The following is a 16,060-nucleotide window of genomic DNA, read 5'->3' on the forward strand; positions in this document are numbered from 1 at the left end:
GTTACAATCAAAACAGATGCTCAACAGGTAAGACTACAACAGAGTTACAATCAAAACAGAACAGAGTTACAATCAAAACAGATGCTCAACAGGTAAGACTTCAACAGAGTTACAATCAAAACAGATGCTCAACAGGTAAGACTACAACAGAGTTACAATCAAAACAGATGCTCAACAGGTAAGACTACAACAGAGTTACAATCAAAACAGATGCTCAACAGGTAAGACTACAACAGAGTTACAATCAAAACAGAACAGAGTTACAATAAAACAGATGCTCAACAGGTAAGACTTCAACAGAGTTACAATCAAAACAGATGCTCAACAGGTAAGACTTCAACAGAGTTACAATCAAAACAGATGCTCAACAGGTAAGACTACAACAGAGTTACAATCAAAACAGATGCTCAACAGGTCAGACTTCAACAGAGTTACAATCAAAACAGATGCTCAACAGGTAAGACTACAACAGAGTTACAATCAAAACAGATGCTCAACAGGTAAGACTTCAACAGAGTTACAATCAAAACAGATGCTCAACAGGTAAGACTTCAACAGAGTTACAATCAAAACAGATGCTTAACAGGTAAGACTTCAACAGAGTTACAATCAAAACAGATGCTCAACAGGTAAGACTACAACAGAGTTACAATCAAAACAGATGCTCAACAGGTAAGACTTCAACAGAGTTACAATCAAAACAGATGCTCAACAGGTAAGACTTCAACAGAGTTACAATCAAAACAGATGCTCAACAGGTAAGACTACAATAGAGTTACAATCAAAACAGATGCTCAACAGGTAAGAGTACAACAGAGTTACAATCGAAACAGATGCTCAACAGGTAAGATTTCAACAGAGTTACAATCAAAACAGATGCTCAACAGGTAAGATTTCAACAGAGTTACAATCAAAACAGATGCTCAACAGGTAAGACTTCAACAGAGTTACAATCAAAACAGATGCTCAACAGGTGAGACTACAACAGAGTTACAATCAAAACAGATGCTCAACAGGTAGGACTTCAACAGAGTTATAATCAAAAACAGGTGCTCAACAGGTAAGGCAACAACAGAGTTATAATCAAAACAGATGCTCAACAGGTAAGACTTCAACAGAGTTACAATCAAAACAGATGCTCAACAGGTAAGACTACAACAGAGTTACAATCAAAACAGATGCTCAACAGGTAAGACTACAACAGAGTTACAATCAAAACAGATGCTCAACAGGTAAGACTACAACAGAGTTACAATCAAAACAGAACAGAGTTACAATAAAACAGATGCTCAACAGGTAAGACTTCAACAGAGTTACAATCAAAACAGATGCTCAACAGGTAAGACTTCAACAGAGTTACAATCAAAACAGATGCTCAACAGGTAAGACTACAACAGAGTTACAATCAAAACAGATGCTCAACAGGTCAGACTTCAACAGAGTTACAATCAAAACAGATGCTCAACAGGTAAGACTACAACAGAGTTACAATCAAAACAGATGCTCAACAGGTAAGACTTCAACAGAGTTACAATCAAAACAGATGCTCAACAGGTAAGACTTCAACAGAGTTACAATCAAAACAGATGCATAACAGGTAAGACTTCAACAGAGTTACAATCAAAACAGATGCTCAACAGGTAAGACTACAACAGAGTTACAATCAAAACAGATGCTCAACAGGTAAGACTACAATAGAGTTACAATCAAAACAGATGCTCAACAGGTAAGACTTCGACAGAGTTACAATCGAAACAGATGCTCAACAGGTAAGATTTCAACAGAGTTACAATCAAAACAGATGCTCAACAGGTAAGATTTCAACAGAGTTACAATCAAAACAGATGCTCAACAGGTAAGACTTCAACAGAGTTACAATCAAAACAGATGCTCAACAGGCAAGACTACAACAGAGTTACAATCACAACAGATGCTCAACAGGTAAGACTTCAACAGAGTTACAATCAAAACAGATGCTCAACAGGTAAGACTACAACAGAGTTACAATCAAAACAGAACAGAGTTACAATCAAAACAGATGCTCAACAGGTAAGACTACAACAGAGTTACAATCAAAACAGAACAGAGTTACAATAAAACAGATGCTCAACAGGTAAGATTTCAACAGAGTTACAATCAAAACAGATGCTCAACAGGTAAGACTTCAACAGAGTTACAATCAAAACAGATGCTCAACAGGTAAGACTACAACAGAGTTACAATCAAAACAGATGCTCAACAGGTCAGACTTCAACAGAGTTACAATCAAAACAGATGCTCAACAGGTAAGACTACAACAGAGTTACAATCAAAACAGAACAGAGTTACAATCAAAACAGATGCTCAACAGGTAAGACTTCAACAGAGTTACAATCAAAACAGATGCTCAACAGGTAAGACTTCAACAGAGTTACAATGAAAACAGATGCTCAACAGGTAAGACTTCAACAGAGTTACAATCAAAACAGATGCTCAACAGGTAAGACTTCAAGAGTTACAATCAAAACAGATGCTCAACAGGTAAGACTACAACAGAGTTACAATCAAAACAGATGCTCAACAGGTAAGACTACAACAGAGTTACAATCAAAACAGATGCTCAACAGGTAAGACTATAACAGAGTTACAATCAAAACAGAACAGAGTTACAATAAAACAGATGCTCAACAGGTAAGACTTCAACAGAGTTACAATCAAAACAGATGATCAACAGGTAAGACTTCAACAGAGTTACAATCAAAACAGATGCTCAACAGGTAAGACTTCAACAGAGTTACAATCAAAACAGATGCTTAACAGGTAAGACTTCAACAGAGTTACAATCAAAACAGATGCTCAACAGGTAAGACTACAACAGAGTTACAATCAAAACAGATGCTCAACAGGTAAGACTTCAACAGAGTTACAATCAAAACAGATGCTCAACAGGTAAGACTTCAACAGAGTTACAATCAAAACAGATGCTCAACAGGTAAGACTTCAACAGAGTTACAATCAAAACAGATGCTCAACAGGTAAGACTACAATAGAGTTACAATCAAAACAGATGCTCAACAGGTAAGAGTACAACAGAGTTACAATCGAAACAGATGCTCAACAGGTAAGATTTCAACAGAGTTACAATCAAAACAGATGCTCAACAGGTAAGATTTCAAAAGAGTTACAATCAAAACAGATGCTCAACAGGTAAGACTTCAACAGAGTTACAATCAAAACAGATGCTCAACAGGCAAGACTACAACAGAGTTACAATCAAAACAGATGCTCAACAGGTGAGACTACAACAGAGTTACAATCAAAACAGATGCTCAACAGGTAGGACTTCAACAGAGTTACAATCAAAAACAGATGCTCAACAGGTAAGGCAACAACAGAGTTATAATCAAAACAGATGCTCAACAGGTAAGACTTCATTAGAGTTACAATCAAAACAGATGCTCAACAGGTAAGACTACAACAGAGTTACAATCAAAACAGATGCTCAACAGGTAAGACTACAACAGAGTTACAATCAAAACAGATGCTCAACAGGTAAGACTACAACAGAGTTACAATCAAAACAGAACAGAGTTACAATAAAACAGATGCTCAACAGGTAAGACTTCAACAGAGTTACAATCAAAACAGATGCTCAACAGGTAAGACTTCAACAGAGTTACAATCAAAACAGATGCTCAACAGGTAAGACTACAACAGAGTTACAATCAAAACAGATGCTCAACAGGTCAGACTTCAACAGAGTTACAATCAAAACAGATGCTCAACAGGTAAGACTACAACAGAGTTACAATCAAAACAGATGCTCAACAGGTAAGACTTCAACAGAGTTACAATCAAAACAGATGCTCAACAGGTAAGACTTCAACAGAGTTACAATCAAAACAGATGCTTAACAGGTAAGACTTCAACAGAGTTACAATCAAAACAGATGCTCAACAGGTAAGACTACAACAGAGTTACAATCAAAACAGATGCTCAACAGTTAAGACTTCAACAGAGTTACAATCAAAACAGATGCTCAACAGGTAAGACTTCAACAGAGTTACAATAAAAACAGATGCTCAACAGGTAAGACTACAATAGAGTTACAATCAAAACAGATGCTCAACAGGTAAGAGTACAATAGAGTTACAATCGAAACAGATGCTCAACAGGTAAGATTTCAACAGAGTTACAATCAAAACAGATGCTCAACAGGTAAGATTTCAACAGAGTTACAATCAAAACAGATGCTCAACAGGTAAGACTTCAACAGAGTTACAATCAAAACAGATGCTCAACAGGCAAGACTACAACAGAGTTACAATCAAAACAGATGCTCAACAGGTAAGACTTCAACAGAGTTACAATCAAAACAGATGCTCAACAGGTAAGACTACAACAGAGTTACAATCAAAACAGAACAGAGTTACAATCAAAACAGATGCTCAACAGGTAAGACTACAACAGAGTTACAATCAAAACAGAACAGAGTTACAATAAAACAGATGCTCAACAGGTAAGACTTCAACAGAGTTACAATCAAAACAGATGCTCAACAGGTAAGACTTCAACAGAGTTACAATCAAAACAGATGCTCAACAGGTAAGACTACAACAGAGTTACAATCAAAACAGATGCTCAACAGGTCAGACTTCAACAGAGTTACAATCAAAACAGATGCTCAACAGGTAAGACTACAACAGAGTTACAATCAAAACAGAACAGAGTTACAATCAAAACAGATGCTCAACAGGTAAGACTTCAACAGAGTTACAATCAAAACAGATGCTCAACAGGTAAGACTACAACAGAGTTACAATCAAAACAGATGCTCAACAGGTAAGACTACAACAGAGTTACAATCAAAACAGATGCTCAACAGGTAAGACTACAACAGAGTTACAATCAAAACAGAACAGAGTTACAATAAAACAGATGCTCAACAGGTAAGACTTCAACAGAGTTACAATAAAACAGATGCTCAACAGGTAAGACTTCAACAGAGTAACAATCAAAACAGATGCTCAACAGGTAAGACTTCAACAGAGTTACAATCAAAACAGATGCTCAACAGGTAAGACTTCAACAGAGTTACAATCAAAACAGATGCTCAACAGGTAAGACTTCAACAGAGTTACAATCAGAAACACATGCTCAACAGGTAAGACTACAACAGAGTTACAATCAAAACAGATGTTCAACAGGTCAGACTTCAACAGAGTTACAATCAAAACAGATGCTCAACAGGTAAGACTACAACAGAGTTACAATCAAAACAGATGCTCAACAGGTAAGACTTCAACAGAGTTACAATCAAAACAGATGCTCAACAGGTAAGACTTCAACAGAGTTACAATCAAAACAGATGCTTAACAGGTAAGACTTCAACAGAGTTACAATCAAAACAGATGCTCAACAGGTAAGACTACAACAGAGTTACAATCAAAACAGATGCTCAACAGGTAAGACTTCAACAGAGTTACAATCAAAACAGATGCTCAACAGGTAAGACTTCAACAGAGTTACAATCAAAACAGATGCTCAACAGGTAAGACTACAATAGAGTTACAATCAAAACAGATGCTCAACAGGTAAGAGTACAACAGAGTTACAATCGAAACAGATGCTCAACAGGTAAGATTTCAACAGAGTTACAATAAAAACAGATGCTCAACAGGTAAGATTTCAACAGAGTTACAATCAAAACAGATGCTCAACAGGTAAGACTTCAACAGAGTTACAATCAAAACAGATGCTCAACAGGCAAGACTACAACAGAGTTACAATCAAAACAGATGCTCAACAGGTGAGACTACAACAGAGTTACAATCAAAACAGATGCTCAACAGGTAGGACTTCAACAGAGTTACAATCAAAAACAGATGCTCAACAGGTAAGGCAACAACAGAGTTATAATCAAAACAGATGCTCAACAGGTAAGACTTCAACAGAGTTACAATCAAAACAGATGCTCAACAGGTAAGACTACAACAGAGTTACAATCAAAACAGATGCTCAACAGGTAAGACTACAACAGAGTTACAATCAAAACAGATGCTCAACAGGTAAGACTACAACAGAGTTACAATCAAAACAGAACAGAGTTACAATAAAACAGATGCTCAACAGGTAAGACTTCAACAGAGTTACAATCAAAACAGATGCTCAACAGGTAAGACTTCAACAGAGTTACAATCAAAACAGATGCTCAACAGGTCAGACTTCAACAGAGTTACAATCAAAACAGATGCTCAACAGGTAAGACTTCAACAGAGTTACAATCAAAACAGATGCTTAACAGGTAAGACTTCAACAGAGTTACAATCAAAACAGATGCTCAACAGGTAAGACTACAACAGAGTTACAATCAAAACAGATGCTCAACAGGTAAGACTTCAACAGAGTTACAATCAAAACAGATGCTCAACAGGTAAGACTTCAACAGAGTTACAATCAAAACAGATGCTCAACAGGTAAAACTACAATAGAGTTACAATCAAAACAGATGCTCAACAGGTAAGAGTACAACAGAGTTACAATCGAAACAGATGCTCAACAGGTAAGATTTCAACAGAGTTACAATCAAAACAGATGCTCAACAGGTAAGATTTCAACAGAGTTACAATCAAAACAGTTGCTCAACAGGTAAGACTTCAACAGAGTTACAATCAAAACAGATGCTCAACAGGCAAGACTACAACAGAGTTACAATCAAAACAGATGCTCAACAGGTAAGACTTCAACAGAGTTACAATCAAAACAGATGCTCAACAGGTAAGACTACAACAGAGTTACAATCAAAACAGAACAGAGTTACAATCAAAACAGAACAGAGTTACAATCAAAACAGATGCTCAACAGGTAAGACTACAACAGAGTTACAATCAAAACAGAACAGAGTTACAATAAAACAGATGCTCAACAGGTAAGACTTCAACAGAGTTACAATCAAAACAGATGCTCAACAGGTAAGACTTCAACAGAGTTACAATCAAAACAGATGCTCAACAGGTAAGACTACAACAGAGTTACAATCAAAACAGATGCTCAACAGGTCAGACTTCAACAGAGTTACAATCAAAACAGATGCTCAACAGGTAAGACTACAACAGAGTTACAATCAAAACAGAACAGAGTTACAATCAAAACAGATGCTCAACAGGTAAGACTTCAACAGAGTTACAATCAAAACAGATGCTCAACAGGTAAGACTACAACAGAGTTACAATCAAAACAGATGCTCAACAGGTAAGACTACAACAGAGTTACAATCAAAACAGATGCTCAACAGGTAAGACTACAATAGAGTTACAATCAAAACAGATGCTCAACAGGTAAGAGTACAACAGAGTTACAATCGAAACAGATGCTCAACAGGTAAGATTTCAACAGAGTTACAATCAAAACAGATGCTCAACAGGTAAGATTTCAACAGAGTTACAATCAAAACAGTTGCTCAACAGGTAAGACTTCAACAGAGTTACAATCAAAACAGATGCTCAACAGGCAAGACTACAACAGAGTTACAATCAAAACAGATGCTCAACAGGTAAGACTTCAACAGAGTTACAATCAAAACAGATGCTCAACAGGTAAGACTACAACAGAGTTACAATCAAAACAGAACAGAGTTACAATCAAAACAGAACAGAGTTACAATCAAAACAGATGCTCAACAGGTAAGACTACAACAGAGTTACAATCAAAACAGAACAGAGTTACAATAAAACAGATGCTCAACAGGTAAGACTTCAACAGAGTTACAATCAAAACAGATGCTCAACAGGTAAGACTTCAACAGAGTTACAATCAAAACAGATGCTCAACAGGTAAGACTACAACAGAGTTACAATCAAAACAGATGCTCAACAGGTCAGACTTCAACAGAGTTACAATCAAAACAGATGCTCAACAGGTAAGACTACAACAGAGTTACAATCAAAACAGAACAGAGTTACAATCAAAACAGATGCTCAACAGGTAAGACTTCAACAGAGTTACAATCAAAACAGATGCTCAACAGGTAAGACTACAACAGAGTTACAATCAAAACAGATGCTCAACAGGTAAGACTACAACAGAGTTACAATCAAAACAGATGCTCAACAGGTAAGACTACAACAGAGTTACAATCAAAACAGAACAGAGTTACAATAAAACAGATGCTCAACAGGTAAGACTTCAACAGAGTTACAATCAAAACAGATGCTCAACAGGTAAGACTTCAACAGAGTTACAATCAAAACAGATGCTCAACAGGTAAGACTACAACAGAGTTACAATCAAAACAGATGCTCAACAGGTCAGACTTCAACAGAGTTACAATCAAAACAGATGCTCAACAGGTAAGACTACAACAGAGTTACAATCAAAACAGATGCTCAACAGGTAAGACTTCAACAGAGTTACAATCAAAACAGATGCTCAACAGGTAAGACTTCAACAGAGTTACAATCAAAACAGATGCTTAACAGGTAAGACTTCAACAGAGTTACAATCAAAACAGATGCTCAACAGGTAAGACTACAACAGAGTTACAATCAAAACAGATGCTCAACAGGTAAGACTTCAACAGAGTTACAATCAAAACAGATGCTCAACAGGTAAGACTTCAACAGAGTTACAATCAAAACAGATGCTCAACAGGTAAGACTACAATAGAGTTACAATCAAAACAGATGCTCAACAGGTAAGAGTACAACAGAGTTACAATCGAAACAGATGCTCAACAGGTAAGATTTCAACAGAGTTACAATCAAAACAGATGCTCAACAGGTAAGATTTCAACAGAGTTACAATCAAAACAGATGCTCAACAGGTAAGACTTCAACAGAGTTACAATCAAAACAGATGCTCAACAGGTGAGACTACAACAGAGTTACAATCAAAACAGATGCTCAACAGGTAGGACTTCAACAGAGTTATAATCAAAAACAGGTGCTCAACAGGTAAGGCAACAACAGAGTTATAATCAAAACAGATGCTCAACAGGTAAGACTTCAACAGAGTTACAATCAAAACAGATGCTCAACAGGTAAGACTACAACAGAGTTACAATCAAAACAGATGCTCAACAGGTAAGACTACAACAGAGTTACAATCAAAACAGATGCTCAACAGGTAAGACTACAACAGAGTTACAATCAAAACAGAACAGAGTTACAATAAAACAGATGCTCAACAGGTAAGACTTCAACAGAGTTACAATCAAAACAGATGCTCAACAGGTAAGACTTCAACAGAGTTACAATCAAAACAGATGCTCAACAGGTAAGACTACAACAGAGTTACAATCAAAACAGATGCTCAACAGGTCAGACTTCAACAGAGTTACAATCAAAACAGATGCTCAACAGGTAAGACTACAACAGAGTTACAATCAAAACAGATGCTCAACAGGTAAGACTTCAACAGAGTTACAATCAAAACAGATGCTTAACAGGTAAGACTTCAACAGAGTTACAATCAAAACAGATGCTCAACAGGTAAGACTACAACAGAGTTACAATCAAAACAGATGCTCAACAGGTAAGACTACAACAGAGTTACAATCAAAACAGAACAGAGTTACAATAAAACAGATGCTCAACAGGTAAGACTTCAACAGAGTTTCAATCAAAACAGATGCTCAACAGGTAAGACTTCAACAGAGTTACAATCAAAACAGATGCTTAACAGGTAAGACTACAACAGAGTTACAATCAAAACAGATGCTCAACAGGTAAGACTACAACAGAGTTACAATCAAAACAGATGCTCAACAGGTAAGACTTCAACAGAGTTACAATCAAAACAGATGCTCAACAGGTAAGACTTCAACAGAGTTACAATCAAAACAGATGCTCAACAGGTAAGACTACAATAGAGTTACAATCAAAACAGATGCTCAACAGGTAAGAGTACAACAGAGTTACAATCGAAACAGATGCTCAACAGGTAAGATTTCAACAGAGTTACAATCAAAACAGATGCTCAACAGGTAAGATTTCAAAAGAGTTACAATCAAAACAGATGCTCAACAGGTAAGACTTCAACAGAGTTACAATCAAAACAGATGCTCAACAGGTAAGACTTCAACAGAGTTACAATCAAAACAGATGCTCAACAGGTAAGACTACAATAGAGTTACAATCAAAACAGATGCTCAACAGGTAAGAGTACAACAGAGTTACAATCGAAACAGATGCTCAACAGGTAAGATTTCAACAGAGTTACAATCAAAACAGATGCTCAACAGGTAAGATTTCAAAAGAGTTACAATCAAAACAGATGCTCAACAGGTAAGACTTCAACAGAGTTACAATCAAAACAGATGCTCAACAGGCAAGACTACAACAGAGTTACAATCAAAACAGATGCTCAACAGGTAAGACTACAACAGAGTTAAAATCAAAACAGATGCTCAACAGGTCAGACTTCAACAGAGTTACAATCAAAACAGATGCTCAACAGGTAAGACTACAACAGAGTTACAATCAAAACAGAACAGAGTTACAATCAAAACAGATGCTCAACAGGTAAGACTACAACAGAGTTACAATCAAAACAGATGCTCAACAGGTAAGACTTCAACAGAGTTACAATCAAAACAGATGCTCAACAGGTAAGACTTCAACAGAGTTACAATCAAAACAGATGCTTAACAGGTAAGACTTCAACAGAGTTACAATCAAAACAGATGCTCAACAGGTAAGACTACAACAGAGTTACAATCAAAACAGATGCTCAACAGGTAAGACTTCAACAGAGTTACAATCAAAACAGATGCTCAACAGGTAAGACTTCAACAGAGTTACAATCAAAACAGATGCTCAACAGGTAAGACTACAATAGAGTTACAATCAAAACAGATGCTCAACAGGTAAGAGTACAACAGAGTTACAATCGAAACAGATGCTCAACAGGTAAGATTTCAACAGAGTTACAATCAAAACAGATGCTCAACAGGTAAGATTTCAAAAGAGTTACAATCAAAACAGATGCTCAACAGGTAAGACTTCAACAGAGTTACAATCAAAACAGATGCTCAACAGGCAAGACTACAACAGAGTTACAATCAAAACAGATGCTCAACAGGTAAGACTACAACAGAGTTAAAATCAAAACAGATGCTCAACAGGTCAGACTTCAACAGAGTTACAATCAAAACAGATGCTCAACAGGTAAGACTACAACAGAGTTACAATCAAAACAGAACAGAGTTACAATCAAAACAGATGCTCAACAGGTAAGACTACAACAGAGTTACAATCAAAACAGATGCTCAACAGGTAAGACTTCAACAGAGTTACAATCAAAACAGATGCTCAACAGGTAAGACTTCAACAGAGTTACAATCAAAACAGATGCTTAACAGGTAAGACTTCAACAGAGTTACAATCAAAACAGATGCTCAACAGGTAAGACTACAACAGAGTTACAATCAAAACAGATGCTCAACAGGTAAGACTTCAACACAGTTACAATCAAAACAGATGCTCAACAGGTAAGACTTCAACAGAGTTATAATCAAAACAGATGCTCAACAGGTAAGGCAACAACAGAGTTATAATCAAAACAGATGCTCAACAGGTAAGACTTCAACAGAGTTACAATCAAAACAGATGCTCAACAGGTAAGACTACAACAGAGTTACAATCAAAACAGATGCTCAACAGGTAAGACTACAACAGAGTTACAATCAAAACAGATGCTCAACAGGTAAGACTACAACAGAGTTACAATCAAAACAGAACAGAGTTACAATAAAACAGATGCTTAACAGGTAGGACTTCAACAGAGTTACAATCAAAACAGATGCTCAACAGGTAAGACTTCAACAGAGTTACAATCAAAACAGATGCTCAACAGGTAAGACTACAACAGAGTTACAATCAAAACAGATGCTCAACAGGTCAGACTTCAACAGAGTTACAATCAAAACAGATGCTCAACAGGTAAGACTACAACAGAGTTACAATCAAAACAGATGCTCAACAGGTAAGACTTCAACAGAGTTACAATCAAAACAGATGCTCAACAGGTAAGACTTCAACAGAGTTACAATCAAAACAAATGCTTAACAGGTAAGACTTCAACAGAGTTACAATCAAAACAGATGCTCAACAGGTAAGACTACAACAGAGTTAAAATCAAAACAGATGCTCAACAGGTAAGACTACAACAGAGTTACAATCAAAACAGATGCTCAACAGGTAAGACTACAACAGAGTTACAATCAAAACAGATGCTCAACAGGCAAGACTACAACAGAGTTACAATCAAAACAGATGCTCAACAGGTGAGACTACAACAGAGTTACAATCAAAACAGATGCTCAACAGGTAGGACTTCAACAGAGTTACAATCAAAAACAGATGCTCAACAGGTAAGACTTCAACAGAGTTACAATCAAAACAGATGCTCAACAGGTAAGACTTCAACAGAGTTACAATCAAAACAGATGCTCAACAGGTAAGACTACAACATAGTTACAATCAAAACAGATGCTCAACAGGTCAGACTTCAACAGAGTTACAATCAAAACAGATGCTCAACAGGTAAGACTACAACAGAGTTACAATCAAAACAGAACAGAGTTACAATCAAAACAGATGCTCAACAGGTAAGACTTCAACAGAGTTACAATCAAAACAGATGCTCAACAGGTAAGACTTCAACAGAGTTACAATGAAAACAGATGCTCAACAGGTAAGACTTCAACAGAGTTACAATCAAAACAGATGCTCAACAGGTAAGACTTCAAGAGTTACAATCAAAACAGATGCTCAACAGGTAAGACTACAACAGAGTTACAATCAAAACAGATGCTCAACAGGTAAGACTACAAAAGAGTTACAATCAAAACAGATGCTCAACAGGTAAGACTACAACAGAGTTACAATCAAAACAGAACAGAGTTACAATAAAACAGATGCTCAACAGGTAAGACTTCAACAGAGTTACAATCAAAACAGATGCTCAACAGGTAAGACTTCAACAGAGTTACAATCAAAACAGATGCTCAACAGGTAAGACTACAACAGAGTGACAATCAAAACAGATGCTCAACAGGTCAGACTTCAACAGAGTTACAATCAAAACAGATGCTCAACAGGTAAGACTACAACAGAGTTACAATCAAAACAGATGCTCAACAGGTAAGACTTCAACAGAGTTACAATCAAAACAGATGCTCAACAGGTAAGACTTCAACAGAGTTACAATCAAAACAGATGCTTAACAGGTAAGACTTCAACAGAGTTACAATCAAAACAGATGCTCAACAGGTAAGACTACAACAGAGTTACAATCAAAACAGATGATCAACAGGTAAGACTTCAACAGAGTTACAATCAAAACAGATGCTCAACAGGTAAGACTTCAACAGAGTTACAATCAAAACAGATGCTCAACAGGTAAGACTACAATAGAGTTACAATCAAAACAGATGCTCAACAGGTAAGAGTACAACAGAGTTACAATCGAAACAGATGCTCAACAGGTAAGATTTCAACAGAGTTACAATCAAAACAGATGCTCAACAGGTAAGATTTCAACAGAGTTACAATCAAAACAGATGCTCAACAGGTAAGACTTCAACATAGTTACAATCAAAACAGATGCTCAACAGGCAAGACTACAACAGAGTTACAATCAAAACTGATGCTCAACAGGTGAGACTACAACAGAGTTACAATCAAAACAGATGCTCAACAGGTAGGACTTCAACAGAGTTACAATCAAAAACAGATGCTCAACAGGTAAGGCAACAACAGAGTTATAATCAAAACAGATGCTCAACAGGTAAGACTTCAACAGAGTTACAATCAAAACAGATGCTCAACAGGTAAGACTACAACAGAGTTACAATCAAAACAGATGCTCAACAGGTAAGACTACAACAGAGTTACAATCAAAACAGAACAGAGTTACAATAAAACAGATGCTCAACAGGTAAGACTTCAACAGAGTTACAATCAAAACAGATGCTCAACAGGTAAGACTTCAACAGAGTTACAATCAAAACAGATGCTCAACAGGTAAGACTACAACAGAGTTACAATCAAAACAGATGCTCAACAGGTCAGACTTCAACAGAGTTACAATCAAAACAGATGCTCAACAGGTAAGACTACAACAGAGTTACAATCAAAACAGATGCTCAACAGGTAAGACTTCAACAGAGTTACAATCAAAACAGATGCTCAACAGGTAAGACTTCAACAGAGTTACAATCAAAACAGATGCTTAACAGGTAAGACTTCAACAGAGTTACAATCAAAACAGATGCTCAACAGGTAAGACTACAACAGAGTTACAATCAAAACAGATGCTCAACAGGTAAGACTTCAACAGAGTTACAATCAAAACAGATGCTCAACAGGTAAGACTTCGACAGAGTTACAATCAAAACAGATGCTCAACAGGTAAGACTACAATAGAGTTACAATCAAAACAGATGCTCAACAGGTAAGAGTACAACAGAGTTACAATCGAAACAGATGCTCAACAGGTAAGATTTCAACAGAGTTACAATCAAAACAGATGCTCAACAGGTAAGATTTCAACAGAGTTACAATCACAACAGATGCTCAACAGGTAAGACTTCAACAGAGTTACAATCAAAACAGATGCTCAACAGGCAAGACTACAACAGAGTTACAATCACAACAGATGCTCAACAGGTAAGACTTCAACAGAGTTACAATCAAAACAGATGCTCAACAGGTAAGACTACAACAGAGTTACAATCAAAACAGAACAGAGTTACAATCAAAACAGATGCTCAACAGGTAAGACTACAACAGAGTTACAATCAAAACAGAACAGAGTTACAATAAAACAGATGCTCAACAGGTAAGATTTCAACAGAGTTACAATCAAAACAGATGCTCAACAGGTAAGACTTCAACAGAGTTACAATCAAAACAGATGCTCAACAGGTAAGACTACAACAGAGTTACAATCAAAACAGATGCTCAACAGGTCAGACTTCAACAGAGTTACAATCAAAACAGATGCTCAACAGGTAAGACTACAACAGAGTTACAATCAAAACAGAACAGAGTTACAATCAAAACAGATGCTCAACAGGTAAGACTTCAACAGAGTTACAATCAAAACAGATGCTCAACAGGTAAGACTTCAACAGAGTTACAATGAAAACAGATGCTCAACAGGTAAGACTTCAACAGAGTTACAATCAAAACAGATGCTCAACAGGTAAGACTTCAAGAGTTACAATCAAAACAGATGCTCAACAGGTAAGACTACAACAGAGTTACAATCAAAACAGATGCTCAACAGGTAAGACTACAACAGAGTTACAATCAAAACAGATGCTCAACAGGAAAGACTACAACAGAGTTACAATCAAAACAGAACAGAGTTACAATACAACAGATGCTCAACAGGTAAGACTTCAACAGAGTTACAATCAAAACAGATGATCAACAGGTAAGACTTCAACAGAGTTACAATCAAAACAGATGCTCAACAGGTAAGACTTCAACAGAGTTACAATCAAAACAGATGCTTAACAGGTAAGACTTCAACAGAGTTACAATCAAAACAGATGCTCAACAGGTAAGACTACAACAGAGTTACAATCAAAACAGATGCTCAACAGGTAAGACTTCAACACAGTTACAATCAAAACAGATGCTCAACAGGTAAGACTTCAACAGAGTTATAATCAAAACAGATGCTCAACAGGTAAGGCAACAACAGAGTTATAATCAAAACAGATGCTCAACAGGTAAGACTTCAACAGAGTTACAATCAAAACAGATGCTCAACAGGTAAGACTACAACAGAGTTACAATCAAAACAGATGCTCAACAGGTAAGACTACAACAGAGTTACAATCAAAACAGATGCTCAACAGGTAAGACTACAACAGAGTTACAATCAAAACAGAACAGAGTTACAATAAAACAGATGCTTAACAGGTAGGACTTCAACAGAGTTACAATCAAAACAGATGCTCAACAGGTAAGACTTCAACAGAGTTACAATCAAAACAGATGCTCAACAGGTAAGACTACAACAGAGTTACAATCAAAACAGATGCTCAACAGGTCAGACTTCAACAGAG

At 36.7% G+C, this 16,060-nt stretch overlaps 1 protein-coding gene across 1 annotated transcript in view; it reads left to right on the forward strand.

Annotated features, from left to right (window-relative positions):
- Positions 1–16,060, forward strand: part of LOC134686813 (centrosomal protein of 162 kDa-like) — a 174,980-nt gene that overhangs the window by 139,761 nt on the left and 19,159 nt on the right. The gene's annotated exons all lie outside the window — the stretch shown is intronic.

This window comes from Mytilus trossulus, chromosome 10 (genome assembly GCF_036588685.1).
Source record: "Mytilus trossulus isolate FHL-02 chromosome 10, PNRI_Mtr1.1.1.hap1, whole genome shotgun sequence".
Taxonomy (NCBI): Eukaryota; Metazoa; Mollusca; class Bivalvia; order Mytilida; family Mytilidae; genus Mytilus; species Mytilus trossulus.